Source organism: Pseudochaenichthys georgianus, chromosome 8, assembly GCF_902827115.2.
Source record: "Pseudochaenichthys georgianus chromosome 8, fPseGeo1.2, whole genome shotgun sequence".
NCBI classification, from domain to species: Eukaryota; Metazoa; Chordata; class Actinopteri; order Perciformes; family Channichthyidae; genus Pseudochaenichthys; species Pseudochaenichthys georgianus.
Window position 1 is genome coordinate 24,664,499 of NC_047510.2, and position 15,261 is coordinate 24,679,759.

Sequence of the window (15,261 nt, forward strand, 5' to 3'; positions counted from 1 at the left end):
GGCTAACCCTCAGAAGGGCAAGCCTGTTACTAAGCAACGGCTCTCCCACTGGATTGTGGAGGCAATTGCTTTGGCCTATACGAGTCAGGGATTGCAGGCACCTTCGGGTCGGCGTGCTCATTCGACTCGTGGTCTAGCTACATACTGGGCTTTGTTAAAGGGTGTTTCCATCCAAGACATTTGTGCAGCAGCGAGCTGGTCCTCGCCGCTCACTTTTGTCCGCTTTTACAGGCTAGACGTCTCTGCTCCTAGTGTGGCCCGAGCAGTGCTGGGCACCTTGTTGAGTCAGAGCTCTACCTGTTAAGTTCTGGTTGGTTTGGTGAATTTCGAGATAAGCTCGTCTGGCAATACGGGAGCTACAATATCCCATAGTGAGACATCGAACGGAGTGTTATGAATGAGAACTATAGGTTACTTACGTAACCCCAGTACTCAGAGTAACATGTAGTGAGATGTCTCACCAGACGGCCCTCCTTGCTATGGTGAAGCGAGAAGAGGTGCTTATTTTGAATGACGCATGCGACGTAGCGCAAGCTACTTATAGGGGTGGATTCCCCTGACGCTGACGTCAAGATCACCAGCCACTCAGGATTGGCGTAATGAGATTGATGCTTCTGTTTGCTCCGCGATGAGGCGCATCCCATAGTGAGACATCTCACTACATGTTACTCTGAGAACTGGGGTTACGTAAGTAACCTATAGTTTTCTCACATGCTCTGGCAGCTAGAGCGTGGACGCGTGCACGAGAGAGGGGAGGGACTTAGAGCGTGCTTGAGAGGGGAGGGACTGCAGGCATGGCTGCAGTGCAGGGAGTGGAAACAGAGCGCTGAACACACACGGCTCTTATTAAAACGGCGCTTTCTCACTGGAGTACATTTCCCAGTCATTCTTAAAGTACCAATACTAATGAAACGGAGGAATCGTACCGTTTTTAACGGCAGGGTATCGCGGTACCTTTCAAGTATCGGTACACCGTGCAACACTACACGAGTGGAAATAATGGTCACCCACCCATGAATGCACACAAAAGCGAATGTACGAACAAACCCAGTGCAAGGACGAAAGTTAGACTGCTGAATTACATTTGGTCAAATACAGTGTAAAGCATAGGTTGTTAATACATTTTAAGGTATCAACATATTATTAAAAGGGTTGACCCTCTTTTCGTCAGTCAACTATTTGGTTGTTTTCATCTGAGTTGACACAAAAAGGATTTCTTTCATGTCGAATGACTAAGGAAACGTTTGCATTATTTCTTGTGGAGAAAAGTGCAATTTCTGGAAATGAACTAAGTTTGTATTGTAGATTTAGTGTACATTACATGGTTTTCCAAATACAGAATTCAAGGAACATGACTGAGCTGCATGAGTCTCAAACTCAAAATGGGCAAAGCTGGCTTAAGTTTAGTTTTTCTGGTTGATAAAGAAAGCTTTTAAAAAGGCGTTTTTAAATATAAGGTGAAACTACAGTACTGTCTTGAACAAAGCTGGCCTTGGAACTTGCAAGTCACACCCTCCTCTCTCACTCCCACAGTTTGTATGCTGTCTTCAGTCACAAAAGGCAAAACATATCAGAACGAAAATGCACGATTGAGTGCGTTTACTGCATTCATACAGGTTAGGAAAACTGTGTGCACTTAGGAATAGGAGTGTGGAGAACGAAGCAAGAAAGTAATAATGTTTCATCACTATTGCTTTTAAGGATATAACTCTGCATTCATCACATTGACCAAGCTATGAATCATTACTCATGAACTTGCATTACATGCTTCATTATGCAAAGACTAAAAGGGAAGATTAAAATAGCAGAACTACTTTTGATTTGTTTGGAAACCATTTATATGTAAATTGTATCTAGCAAATGCTAAGCCATTTTAATAAATAGGTAATAAATGTACCAGCAAGATGTTCTTTTCTGATGCCCTTTTATATAATAATTGCTTGAGTTAAGGTTCTTGAAAGAAATAAACGTGTTAGAGACAATGTTAAATCAGTTGCTTATTTTTTTAAGGAATTGAGGGTAGATCAGATTCAAAGCGAAAATATGTTTGTGTGACACTGTACTTCTCTGGGTACTCTGTGTACTATTGTAATTATGCAACTACAACAATTATATAATGGAATAATCAACTTTAACCGGTTATCTCAGCCGTATCTCAACCATAACCTTGCATAATAAAGTCTCAGTATCAGGTCTATACACCTGTCCTTCTGATTAAAGTATGTTAGCAAACCGCACAACAAAAAGCAAGAAAGCTTTAGGATAAGAATACAAATATGTTTCTATTATGCTTTTTGGCATTTTTTTGTTAAACAACAAAGTTTTAAAGGGAAATCTTACACTGAGGAGTGTCATTTTGAAGCATATGGCCCCTCTTTAAATCAGTGGAAAAGAACAGCAGGTGGAACATTCCCTCTCCTGACTCCATCGGTGAGGAGGAGAGCGAGTGTTGCATATTCATGAGCTTATTCATGACAGCATAAGTTACCCACTGGGGTGTCAGAGGGGCAGGTCACGGCTTTGAGCGTGCCCACCTCACTGAGGATTCTGATGGATACCGGCCCACAAGGGATTTCTGTAAAAAGAGCCGCCATGTTGTGTCGGAGGTCACCGCTACTTTGACCCCTGCGCCGGCAGGGGGCTGAGAGCCAGGGGCCAAATAAATCCCTCCAGGCCTGAGCTTGGGTCAAAAGTCCTATTAGTGTATGTGTGTCGATATCTGGTCCCACACGTTGAGGGCAGTGACTCATTGTCCCTGACTCACACATGACCCATTTTGTATTTTGCGTGTTCAGTACCAGTCAGGTGTTGGTTCTCTCGATAAAAGGTTCTGATACAATGGGATCCCCCCCCCCACACCTGCTCTTTTCACTTTGTATGAGTCAAGACAAGGGACTAATTGGTGCATTAAAACAGCCTGAAGCCTGAAATGAAGCGAGGCGGGGAGTACAGTCTCCAAAGTACAAAAGGATTAAGAGAGAGAAAAGAGTTGACGAGAGAACGAAAGAGAGACAGAGATGATAATGAGAGACAAAGGTAAATTAAATACAAAGAGCACGATGGGGAAACAAATTAGAATACAAGACCAGATGAGTTTGTTGAATTCTTATACTCGCCGGAGACAAATTGCAGCACAGATTGAGTGTCTAAGCTGAGATCAGATGCCCAGAAAGACGAGAGGGAGGCCAGAGCGGCGAACACCAGACCTGGCAGGAACCCCGTGTCTCTCACAGTGAGCCATGTTTGTTTGTCTGCTTTCCTTTTTTCTATCCTCTCATAACCATCACAACCACAACACCACCACTTTCTCTTTTCTACGTCGCCAAGAGCTGCGATATCCCATCCTTTTTTATCCCATCCTTTTTCTCTCCTACTCTCTCTCTCTCTCTCTCTCTCTCTGCGGCTTGGTGTTTTTCCCTCCATGTTTTCTTTAATTACTTTGAGTTTCTCATACAAAGTGACACAAGGACAGATTGTGTTTCATAATGAAGCAGATCAGCTGTAGTTTTAATATTCTGTCCTGTACTTTATACTGTAGAACACAGAATATAAATAGTGTATATTAGTGCAATGCATGTTACATCATCCAACCTCAGATGGTGAGACCCCGCTGCCAGAGACTGTGATGCCTTTTTAATGCGTCTGTCAGTAAGTTAGTGAAGCCACGTTAGGAAAGAGAGCAAAGGCCTGTCGTGCATCACAGTGTTCCGTCTGATTTCTCGCCTTGATGTGCAATCAGCTTATTTTTTGCTAAAGTTAGCAACCATTCCAATTCAAAAGACAGACAATTGATGGAAACAATTATTGAGCTGTGAAATGTCAATGGCATATTTGTTCCTACGATGCATGATTACAGTCTTCCTCTGTGACAGCACTGAACGGCTCACTACCAAATCATCGATGACAAAGCATTGACATTTTCAAAGTGCGCACGAGTAAACTTATGAACATGTATTTTGCTCATCTCAATCCACACTACATTTTACCCCTGAAAACAAAAGTTGGTCGAACCTTTTCAAAGTAGCGTACAACACCGTGAACTTTTCATAAACATGGCTGACATAAGTGTTGGGAAAATACTGAATGTACTCTTCTAATATCAGAGTAGCACATGATAACAAAGGCCCGAGGTAGCTGTGTACGTAACAGGATGTATGATTACCTAGAAGAGCGTCATAGGCATATGATAGAAGAGCGTCATAGGCATATGATAGCCATGTGACAACGATTAACATGATGATTCAGCCCCTATGGAGATAGACATATGACTGCCATGTTTATTGCTTACGCAGGCCTTAGCTAATCTGAACTAAACATTGAATACTGCTTTGAACCGGTATTCTGTATCTTGTGACTGTAACACCCTCTCTTGTATATAAGGCATGTCAAGGACACTGTTCTGGGAACTATTTGTGATGACTAATTCCATTCCTGCAAGGATAATAAATACATGTATCCTGATATTGAAGATCAAGCCAGTGACGAATGATATTTTTCTAACAATAAGCCATGACTAAATCTGTCAGTGTGATCTTCCTGATGGAGAGTGGGAGAGTGTAGTTCAGTTCAGTGTCCCCCCCCACCCACCTCGGCCCTTCAGGAGTTTCTGAGGTGCCAGTTTGAGGGCATCCTGGCAGCTGGCATCTCTGCACTTGTCTTGAGTCGTCTGGCTTCCCCCTGCCTGCAGCAGCTGGAGGGGGGGGAAGCCAGACGACTCAAGACAAGTGGCTGACAGTCAGAGAAAGCAAAGATCAAAGCGAAGTAAAGATGGAGGGACAGAGCCCATCTGTCAGCCGAGCACTCAGATCCTGTTCAGAACTGTACAGTGGCCAGAAGTGGAGCAAGTACTCAGATCTCTTGGTTATATAAAAAGCAGCAGGATCACCATTTTGCAAATAATACGTTAAAAGTAAAAGTCATGTTTCAATTTCAGGGAAATAACAAGTAATTGTTGAAAACTGTAGGCATCAACAGGGTTAGTGAGGATTACTCACTACTAACTAAGGGTGAGTGCATTGAACTGTTGTGGGTGTTAGAGGTGAAGCCAAAGCTGGAGCACGGGCACTAATTTAACGCGGGCACTTATTTTGTGAGCGCGCTCAAGCCAGTTACTGTGGGGTGAGGTGAGGCACAGATGAGATCTGCCTCACCTCAGAATGCGTCACCCCACAGAAACTGGCTGGAAAGCGGGCCCTAAGCGCATGTCTGTTACCATCTCACTGTATGTCACCAATGTAATGTTTGTAGATCCCTTTATTACATTTATCCTCGCCATCCATAGTCTCTAAATAACTTATTTCACGTATATATGATATTTAGGCTCGCTGGTCTCATCATACAACGGCAATGAAAAAAGCACCAGGGGCAACACATCCTCACTCCCAGGTCGGCCGATGTTGACGTTATGTCAAGTCCCCTGTGTCGGCTTTTTCCAACGCAAGGGGGGGGGGGCCTTAGCGTCCATTTTCAGCTTTCCGGGATGTCCATATGCTTCTATGGGCGCTCATGGAAGCACGGCATTCGTTTGTGTCGGCTGCCCTTAAAGGCAATGTGAGCGTCCATTCTCATTGGATAACGGAGAATTGTACATCCCGGAAGTAAGTATTCCCCTTACTGTCGATTGATTTTACAGTGATATCTGCACTACTCATCGACTAAAAAACACCAGATTATCCTTGTTAATTACACAACATTGATTGGTTTAAATTGTGTGCAATGCTTTTGTATTTTTCCCCTTCGATTCGGAGAAACAAATATTTTTTCAGAGTAAAGGATGGCAGAAGACACTACAGAGAATCCCCAGCTATCGTTTGGACTACACCATGTGCTCTGTTTGACAAACCCCGTGATAGTCCTCAAGCTCTGTGATTGGAGAGTGTGCTCCGAGGGTTACCGAGCCTCGAACAGCACTTGAAATGGGATGGAACCACGGCAGACTGTCCAAAACTGGATTTGAACGGGTCCATCGCGTCCCCCCCTCCTCCACTCCGTCCCCAGAACTACACATGCCGGCTATTCTGTTTCGCAACATGTTCTCTATCTATGGCACGTCTCTACTGGGAGTTGTAGTTTTAAAAGACGTTTTTCCCATAATAAGAAGTTGCCAGTATTAAACTGTGTACATCCATGGAGGTTTAGGGGATAGGAATCACTCACATTTAAAACATATAATTAATAAATGGGTGAAAATTGCTTGTGCCCATAATGGGCAGCATTAATATACACACATGCCAGCTAAGGTCAGAAGAGCTTTATTTAACAGCTGGTCTTATGTTTGTGACCCCTGTTGTTAATTGATAACATTACATTACATTACATTAATTGATAAGCCTGAAACATGCACTTGTCAAGGTTCAGAGGCACATTTTGCAAATATGGCAGTAGCCATCGATCAGCTTAAGATAAGATATACTTTATTGATCCCAAGTTGGAACATTTGCGTTACATCAGCATGTGTAAAGAGAAAAGCAAGCACACTCGGAATAAAGTATTATTTTATTTTTTAAAAATGTTTTCGGTCTGTTTCCGGTATTTGTTAATGACGATGTGCTCTGAGATGTGAGACTGGAATTGCACAGGGGAAAATAACGTAGGCCATCTTTAGATGCGGATTTTGTTAAACTAATATGTTTGCGCTGTGGACCAACACTATACATTGACGGGGAAGGGGGTAGCAATAAAGATAACACCATTAAACAGTTACACAACACAACAGAAATAATATCGATAGCAGCGTCCCTAGCAACCACCTTGGTAACAATGAAAACGTTATGGACGCAATTTCCTGAAGTAATCTTCATAATAACTAGCAAACTAAAGATCATGTACATCCACTGCACACATAATCTGAAATAACAACTCATATTTCTCGCATCAAATGACATCAAAACGCATTTTAATGGCCAAACTAACTTTAAAATAGGCATTTTCCACCGAGAATAAAACGAAGTTCGGCCTTGTTTTTTTTTCTGCAGGGAGAAATTTGAAGATCACACGTCAAACAGAGCACATGGTGTAGTCCAAACGATAGCTGGGGATTCTGGGTAGTGTAGTGTCTTCTGCCATCCTTTACTCCGAAAAAATATTTGTTTCTCCGAATCGAAGGGGAAAAATACAAAAGCATTGAACACAATTTAAACCAATCAATGTTGTGTAATTAACAAGGATAATCTGGTGTTTTTTAGTCGATGAGTAGTGCAGATATCACTGTAAAATCAATCGACAGTAAGGGGAATACTTACTTCCGGGTGTACAATTCTCCGTTATCCAATGAGAATGGACGCTCACATTGCCTTTAAGGGCAGCCGACACAAACGAATGCCGTGCTTCCATGAGCGTCCATAGAAGCATATGGACATCCCGGAAAGCTGAAAATGGACGCTAAGGCCCCCCCCCCCTTGCGTTTGAAAAAGTGGACACAGGGGACTTGACATAACGTCAACATTGGCCGACCTGGGAGTTGGCCGACCTGCCTCACTGAAGAGGGCGCACGTGAGCCCACAGGTTCTTGTTGCTACTGTTATTCTACACAGAGACGGTAGACGCAAACAACAAACTAGACTTTTGAAACTAGAGGAAGATAAGGAGGACTTTTACAAAAAAGTAATGGAGATTGTTGTCCAGAAGGATAGCATGGACTTCATCTTCAAGTCAAGGTAAGACCCCAATTGTAATGAAAATGGGATCTTACTAAGAAAGAACAATCCAATATTTAGATTTTGGGTATCCTTTTGTTGAACGGTCTGTTTAAAATGAATCGAAGCATCAGACTAAAAAAGCTTTTGAAAATAACCGAATATTTCGATTAAAGGTCCCATGTCATGCTTTTCCGGTTATTACCCATCCCCTTGTGTGTTATGAAGGTTTTTATCCATATAAACAGTGTGCAGAGTCAAAACCCTCAAAGTACACCCTGTAGCGAGTAAAACTCTAAAACAGAAAATACCTCCCCAAAACGCCTCGTTGGAGATACGTCATTCTCCATTTGTGACCCGCTCTATCGAAATCAGTCGGAAGTCGCAACGGCTCATTTCAGAATAAACGTGGATTTACGTAAAAAACTATTTTTTCAGGGTTCGGGTGTTTTGTTTGATTTTAAACAAACAAAGTCTTGGCTTTCAGAATATGAAACTTTTATTTCCAAAATCACACGATAAATACATTTTTGAAGCTTGTAAAGGGACGAAGACAGGCACCTCTCACTCGCAATCTGCTCTTCCAGCAGCGCCGCCCCCCTCCCTCCGGCTGAAATTATGAATGTAAGAGTATAGTAATCATAGATAACACGGCAGGGTCCGTTACAGTTTGTTTTCATCTGATTTAAATTAAACAAAGTATTGGCTTTCAGAATATTAAACTTGTTTCGGCAAATTCAGATGATAAATATAACTTTGAAGCTTGTAACGGCATAATTACAAGCGGAGAACGGAGTAATTTAACGTCACAGCAGGCATAACAACAGCCGGTGTTTCTCGTGAGGGTTTTCCCCGGGAAACAAACACAATACACACAAACGCAAAAATACACACACACACACACACACTCGCGAGCTTCCCCTCCAAACGAAAATATCTTCCCTCCGTAGTATTTTGATAATTTGCTCCACTAATAATCAATCAGATCGATGGATTCCAGAGAAGAGGAAACTTTAAAGGCCTTTTTCTCAAAATGAGGACTCGGTGACAGTCATTATATAATGTGACATATTTTGCTTAATATTTGGAGTACAAAAACAATCCTGATATCATTAGAAAGCTAGGCATATCCTCTTTCCAACAGTGTATACAACTCAAAATGTGTCTTCGGGTCAATGCGACTGATTTCGATGGAGCAGGTCACATTTGATTCTTCCGGGTACGCATGATGTCAACCGTACCCGGAACGAAATGGACCAATCCGTGGAGCCGTTACGTTAAGCCCCCGCTGATTGGTCTAAATTGACCAATCTACGGACTTCCTCACACACACACACACTCAGAACAAGCAGCTCAGCTGATTTCTCCTCCCTGGCTGCAGGCTGATAACAGACAGTTGGGATCGCGGCGAAATTCTCTCTGCAGACCCATTCTCACAGCGTTTATCAACATTTTTCTTGCTCAATATCAAGCCACACTTATTGTTTTTACTTTGGCTGTGACTCTGTGTGTGCTCAGGATGAGTTTGGCTGTGTTTCGCTTTGTATCGCTAAACAAGGAAACAACACCTCCACAGAGCTTAGCGCGATTCACAACGTCCCAACCAATCAGAGCACACTGTGCTCACAGGGAGGGTGGGGGCTGGAGCTATTGGAGCTTCAACGAGCCGTTAAAGGCAGAGAGTGAAATTCAGTGAATACACGTAGTTTACAGAGATGCTGTATGAGAAACCAATGTGAGTTTGGAAAATTGCACAATATAAATCTATTCTAGTAGACCTCAACAATGGAATTATGATCAGTGGAAATGGCCATGACATGGGACCTTTAAGGTCAAAATATAAGATTTGTAATTCTGACTCTGAAAGAGTCAGTGCCTCACCAGCAATGAACCTCACCGCACGTCACTGTAAATTAATTACTTATTTTGTACAAAGATATCTGTACAATCTAAGCAATAAATAGTGACAATAACTGTCAGATTAAAGTGGTGAAGCATTATGAATCAGAACAATAGGAGTTCATAGTACAAGTACCTTAAAATGATACAGTACTGAATGTACTACTTTTAGCACTGACAATGGCAGCTGGCGGGGTTTCTTGGCATTTTTCCTGCTGACGATCAGCATCCACTCATGCCAGGTCTGAGTTGAGGAGGAGGAGGAGGAGGAGGAGGAGGAGGAGGAGGAGGAGGAGGAGGAGGAGGAGGAGACAGCCATAGGTTCATTACTTCACTTATTAAGTGATTGATTTACAACGCAGGATAATTGGGGCTAAACCCTAACACTAGCCCACACATCTTAAATGTAATTATTGAGTGCATGAGGTTTTGGAGTGAAAGTAAAAAAGCACAGCACAGCACTGGCAGCAACCTTTTTCCAGTGAGTGATTATAACACTTTGTACGATTGGAAAAGCAATTTATCGCTATATGTGTTCCTAAGCATAGCACTATTTACAGGCTCTTATCTTTCCTTTAGCTATTTGGTGACAGCTTAATTACATTTGATAGAAGTTATTTTGTGTTTGCTACAGTATAGTGTTGGAGCCCTGCCGTAATGTGCATTCATGCCTGAAAATTACCTTACCATAAATGTCACTTATACCATATTTACTTTGATGTAGAGACATTAATTGTGATGTCTGTGTTGAATACAATTCGCATGAGTGATCAGCCTTGTTAGTTGTATGTGTGTTTCTGTGCCTCTGCAAACCCTGTAAGTTCTTCAGGTGATCCCTCTGCATTTTCTGTGTTTGTAGGTGAGCCCAACAGACACAGACAGGTGTAATGAGGTGAGGTTTCAGGGTGCACTGAGACTTTGTTCATGTAAGAAAAAGAATGTTGCACAGTAGATTGTACCATCAGTTGAATAAGATCTTACAGGCAAGGTGAATATTGGGGAAATGTGATGATATGCTGATGCAGGGCCACTTTACGTTAAAAGATATAGCATTTATTTATGTTTAAATATGATATGCATGCCTTTGCACTCCCTCAAATACAGCCATTGACATGTATCCACCCTGCTCCCTAATAACTGTGTGCTCGGGTCTACAGTAGCTGGCCTGTCCATCTACGTCTTGTGGATGTATGACAGCCCTGAAGCCATGCACTGCCACCATCATGGAGCACCCGACATCTTCATGTATTTATGGCTGTATTAAAGCGCTGTACAAGGACAAGGGAGTGGGAGTGCTACCATTTTTCCTATAAAAAGTATTTGTCCATTTTTCATAGTCATTATTTAAGATTTATGTAACCACCTACTGATAGGAAGTAGATAAATGTGAGTTGAGATATTTGCAGGCGACATAGAAATGTTCTGTCCGTCCTCATTTTTTGATGACATGTCATTTATCACCAACATTTATTGTAAAATGCCTGAATTACTGCATTAGTCTCGTTTTAAAGAATTGTCTTACAATAGAAGTGAATTTATTGAAGGGAATTATTGGGGTGTTTACAAAAACATATTATCTCTATGTACAGTATACTTTGTGCGACCCACCTTATATACAGTTGCAAGAAAAAGTGTGAACCCTTTGGATTCTCCACACATAGCGTTGTGTGTTCCTTCCAAACAACTCAACTTTGGTTTCATCTGTCCACAGAATATTTTGCCAGTAGTGCTGTGGAACATCCAGGTGCTCTTTTGCAAACTTCAAAGTGCAGCAATGTTTTTTCTGGACAGCAGTGGCTTCCTCCGTGGTGTCCTCCCATAAACTCCATTCTTGTTCAGTGTTTTACGTATCGTAGATTCGTCAATTCGACAACTTGTCTTACCGTGGACTGATGAACATCAAGGCTTTCAGAGATACTTTTGTAACCCTTTCCAGCTTTATGCAAGTCAACAATTCTTAATCGTAGGTCTTCTGAGAGCTCTTTTGTGCGAGGCATGGTTCACATCTGGCATTGCTTCTTAAGAATAGCAAATTCAAAACTGGTGTGTATTTTTTATAGGGCAGGGCAGCTTTAACCAACACCTCCAATCTCGTCTCATTGATTGGGCTCCAGGTTGTCTGACTCCTGACTCCAATTAGCTCTTGAAGAAGTCTTTAGCCTAGGGGTTCACATACTTTTTCCACCCTGCACTGTGAATGTTTACATGGTGTGTTCAATAAAAACATGAAAACATATAATTGTTTGTGTGGTATTAGTTTAAGCAGACTGTGTTTGTCTATTGTTGTGACTTAGATGAAGATCAGAACACATTTTATGACCAACTTATGCAGAAATCCAGGTAATTCCAAAGGGTTCACATACTTTTTCTTGCAACTGTATGAAGTTCTATGTGTCTGTAATAAAGGAGGCTTTCTTGCAGATTTTAAAGGCTGTTTAGCTAACTGAAGATAATGACCGTTTCACATCTGTGGAACTGTGTACCAATGAAACAGACTTTGAGCTGAACATTTGGCAGGTATAAAATCAAAACATTCACATGCACAAGGGGACAAAAGCGTGTGTCTGCACACGTCTTTTACTTTTGACATTCTCAGTTCAGTAGGGCCTATTTCACCTGCTGTTTCAATCATCTCCTCCATTCAGGAATACATTGCGACAGTCAATCTGTGAGCTATCTCACTACAGAGTCATATAAATGCTCCGTCAAATGCTTGATCAAAACCTCATGACTGTCAGGCTGCAGTATCATACATATCAGTAACACTAAAAAATGCCAGACTTGCACAAAGAATGACAGTGGCCAGAGAAAATCTGATGTCTTTGGCAGCTGCATTGAAACAAAAGTTTTGAATTATTCAGATCACTGCAATGCACTGAAACCAATTCTTAATCAATGTCCAATTCCAAAACAACCCAGATTCATGTAACATAATGACTTATTGTGAGGAAGCAGAGGGTGGCTTCATTTGGCACAGACACATGACAACACCGCCCCATTAAGTGTAAGCATTATGAAATCTACTGACAGGAAAATAAATGCACGTTATAACCAATCCACCATCAGCTATAGACACAAAAGGTAGAGACACACCTCGGAACAAATGAACTGATTCAACTCACTATTGAAGAAACTTCTATAAGCCTAGATTTAGTAAACCGACCAGAGTTCCTGTTAGAATATTTTTTTGCCGGTCAACATGTCCGTTAAAGTTTAAATCTTCCGGACAACATTTGAAAGGTGCCGGTCAAAAGTCTTCTTTGTTATTTATTGAGCTTTAAAACAAATTGATATGATTCGATATTAAACAAACTAAGTAGATTAACTATTCAAAAGTGTACAGTAATTTACAATAACACGGGAATAATAAACGGAGCGCTGACAGCCCGTCAGTATCGCAGAACAGCGAGTGACCCGAAAGTGAAACTAAACATATCTATAACTAGTTTAGGTAGTTTGAGAGGTAATTAAAATAGCGACGTGTGATATTCTAACCTGAAGTGTGTGTTTTGTTCCGCTCACCGCTGCATGTGATCATGCAGAGCTGCGTGTCGACTCGTCAGCAGCAGCTGATCTCTCTCTCCCGTTAGATTAGACTTTACTCGCGTTTATCTCCATATCGATTAGATCTAGCTAGTTCTAGCTAATGATAGGACTACCTGCTTATTAAAAGACACCTAAACAATAGGCGTCGCTATGCAACCGGGTGAGGCCGCAAAGTATAGCGCAGCATTATGCATTTGTTTACATGCCCACCGGAACCCCGAGGCATTACCAACAGATCAACGCACAATCAACCCATACAGGACATATCTTTCTCCATATGAAGTGTTAGACATTAGAATTGACTATTCTTGTCTGTCACATACTCTTTTTTCTGTCACATAAGTGGCGCAAGTTGCGCAACTGATGCGGTATTGCGCTAAATGGAAATTATTTGGACCGGACACTTTGACCGGAGAGATTTAGATTTGCCGGTCTTCAGCATATTTTACCGGTCATAGTCCGGTAATTACCGGCTAACGGGAACTCTGAAACCGACCTGTTGAAATCAATGTGATTCATTGCAAACAAAGACCAATTATTATAAAGCAGAATATGTGAACTTAATCCTGATATGATATATCTTATTACAGTCAACATAGTCAACATGCTTGACAATTGACAAATCTCTCTTCTTAATACCCAGAATTATGCCATGCTATCAAAATGGATCATGTGATGTAAATTTCACCTTGAGGTGTTATGATAGAAGCAAATAAAGAGACCATCACAATGAAAGTGAGTAAACAGCTGTTTAGCAGACAGCGACCACTAAATATATAGTTTAGGCACATCACATAAACAAAAATACCCACAAACACAGACATTGATTGCCCCCCTTGTACTTAAACTTGTATTGATTTGTCTCAACTAGGAAGGGGTATCGAGAACCGGTACTAAGTCAATACTGGTACCTGATTGGACGGTATCGGTATACCGTTAAGCCGCTGGACAAACGGTGCTGCTACAGTATTGGCATTCGGCATAGATATATATAAACACTAGATGAGTCACCCGCGCTGTTGGCCAATGGAGACCGACGTTCCCACATGCCCCATCTTGCCACAGGCAGCTCGCTCATTCATAACATTATGTTTATGGTGCACTATTGAAATAACCGAAAATTGCTCCAATTTCAACCAATTTTCAAACGGTTTGGTTTGTTATAAACATCAAAAATGTAGTTATGAAACTGCATACTTATAATTATGGTCATGAACTTTTTTTTTCAACATTTCTTGTTGTCTCCTGTATCATAGCCATGATAATAACGTTTATAATAAACCAAACCGTTTATAAATCAGTCAAGAATTCAGCGAGTTAAGAGTATTTTTGTGCAGATCACTCACCTCACAACAGCTGTAGTTGTTGACTGTGGCAAGATGGCCGCCAGTGAGCTACGCTGGCGACTACCCCTTGAGCCATCTAGTGTTTATATCAGTGACGTGCGGTGAGGTTCATGGCTGGTGAGGCACTGACTCTTTCAGAGTCAGATTTACAAATATTATATTTTGACCGTAATCGAAATATTCGGTTATTTTCAAAAGCTTTTTTAGTCTGATGCTTCGATTCATTTTAAACAGACCGTTCAACAAAAGGATACCCAAAATCTAAATAGTGCATTGTTCTTTCTTAGTAAGATCCCATTTTCATTACAATTGGGGTCTCACCTTGACTTGAAGATGAAGTCCATGCTATCCTTCTGGACAACAATCTCTATTACTTTTTTGTAAACGTCCTCCTTATCTTCCTCTAGTTTCAAATGTCTAGTTTGTTGTTTGCGTCTACCGTCTCTGCGTAGAATAACAGTAGCAACAAGAACCTGTGGGCTCACGTGCGCCCCCTTCAGTGCGGCAGAGGTTATGGCTGCCTCCCCTGGTGCTTTTTCCATTGCCGTTGTATGATGAGACCAGCGAGCCTAAATATCATATACGTGAAATAAGTTATTTAGAGACTATGGATGGCGAGGATAAATGTAATAAAGGGATCTACAAACATTACATTGGTGACATACAGTGAGATGGTAACAGGCATGCGCTTAGGGCCCGCTTTCCATCCAGTTTCTGTGGGGTGACGCATTCTGAGGTGAGGCAGATCTCATCTGTGCCTCACCTTACCCCACAGTAGCTGGCTTGAGCGCGCTCACAAAATAAGTGCCCGCGTTAAATTAGTGCCCGCGTTCCAG